Source organism: Gracilinanus agilis, chromosome 6 (genome assembly GCF_016433145.1).
Source record: "Gracilinanus agilis isolate LMUSP501 chromosome 6, AgileGrace, whole genome shotgun sequence".
Classification (NCBI taxonomy): Eukaryota; Metazoa; Chordata; class Mammalia; order Didelphimorphia; family Didelphidae; genus Gracilinanus; species Gracilinanus agilis.
Window position 1 is genome coordinate 189,110,011 of NC_058135.1, and position 2,130 is coordinate 189,112,140.

Here is a 2,130-nt window from a genome sequence, read left to right on the forward strand (position 1 = left end):
TTAAGGATGTCCTACTTGCCTACAGAAAACTAAACCCACAAAGTCTAGTCACCAAAATCAAAACCACCCTTCCTCCCAGAACCCAAAGGGAAATTCAGGGAAAATAAATAGGGATATAATATGGAGACATCAGGGAGAGGTCCAGAGAAATCAGCTAGTTTCAAAGTGTCCAGAGACAAAAGCACAGGTCAAGGTAAAACTGAAAACCAAAGCAGAGCCTAAGTTGGAATGTCAGCTCTCTTCAAGCCTCAGACTCCAACTGACTCTTTGTGAAGTTTCTAAGACTTAACTGCCAGGGCTATCTTCAGTTGACTCTTGCAAGAGCAAAAGCCTTTCTTGCATTCTTGCATTACTATATATATATATATATATATGTATATATATATGTATATATATGTATATATATATGTATATATATATGTATATACACAATATACATATTGTGTGTATATTTATAGTTTTATTGTGTATCTATACAAAATATTGAAATCTGAAGAATAAGCCTGCTTCATCCATTTGTTTTGGTTTTTCTGTTGAACTGTGTTTCTTTGATAGACTGACCATACTCTCCCTTAGTGATTACAGATCTCTTTCAGGATGGTTTGTAATATTCAGAGATTTTATACTGTATAAACAGTACAAAGCACAAGTAGTATGACCTAGAGAACCTATTAATCACTGGGAGATCATTTCAGTCTGTAATCTGCATTAGGTCTACACCAGAGTGGCAGACATCTTTGGAATGCTATGTCTCCCTGTTTTCTGCCTAATTTAATGTTTATTTTAACAGATATTGATTTGGATTATTGATTTTATTATAATTTCTAAGACATCTTGAATGATCTTGATATTTGGATAGGAAATACACTTTAACACTCTTCTATAAATACTTCCTGGACTGTTGTATTAAGATCCAAATATATTCATAATATTTATATATAACATGACTATTATATTATTAAGATCCTTGCTTATCACCCTTGATGAAAAATTTTTGCCATGAAAATTTTCAGAATATTTCTCTTTTTCTTCCTTTTATACTCCTTAATTATTCCCCTTTGAGTATACTTGGTGTGTTTCTGTTTAGTTCTATATCTTGCCAAGCTTTCTTCAAACTGATTTTACTCTCCATTGCTTTATAACTCATAATCATGTGATAATATGACCCATAATGTATCATTATTTTTCAAAAGTTTCATATTTTATGTTATTGCTTAGTTCTCCCTTCAATATCCATCTCTCTCATTGGTAAATAAGGTAAAGGTTTTCTATGTTCTTTTGGTAATTTTGCGCCAATGAATTTACTCATGAATAAATTTTTATTATTATAGTCATTGTCATTTTTATGATATATTTCCTATTTTTAATTTAAAACTATTTCTTTAAATCATTCAGAAACAAATTCACATTATTACCGAATTTGAAAATTGGAAGGAATCCTAGCATTCTCAATAAGTCTTCAAGCTGACTTTGCTTTACAAGGAGAGGAAATCCACCACCTCTTAATAATTAAGTCCATTCTACTTATTAGATAGCAATTAACTAAGACATTTTTCCTGATATCAAATTTTAATTTACCTCTTTCTAATTTCTACCCACTCATCCCAGAGATTCCCTTTTGAACCAATGAAAAGAAATCTACTATCTCTTCTATATGAGAGACCTTCGAATATTTGAAAATGGATATCATCCTTCCTACCCAGCCTAACCCCAGGCCTTATGTTCTCTAAGGTGAACATACCATTTTCCTTCAACCAGATCTGACATGATATAAATTCAAAGCCACGTAAGAACCTCATTGTCCTTTTAGACACTCACTGTCCCATCAATACCTTTCTGTACCCATAGTGTCCAATACTTAAAATAATATTCAAGAAGTTTGCTGTATTCTAGAATATAATTAGACCATCGTCTTCCTATTCCTGGAGTCTCAATTAATTTTGGTTTTGTTCCAGACTATATTTTCCTTTTAGGGGCTATGAAATAACACTGATGCTTCTAAGTCATATTTCAGTTCAGTTAGATCCAGAGATAATTTGTGAATCAAATGCCGTTTATCCAAGCGAATTCCCATTCCCAGCTGAAAGAGAAGTCACCTCTAAAGCCACTTTCCAGTTATTCTTTAGGTAT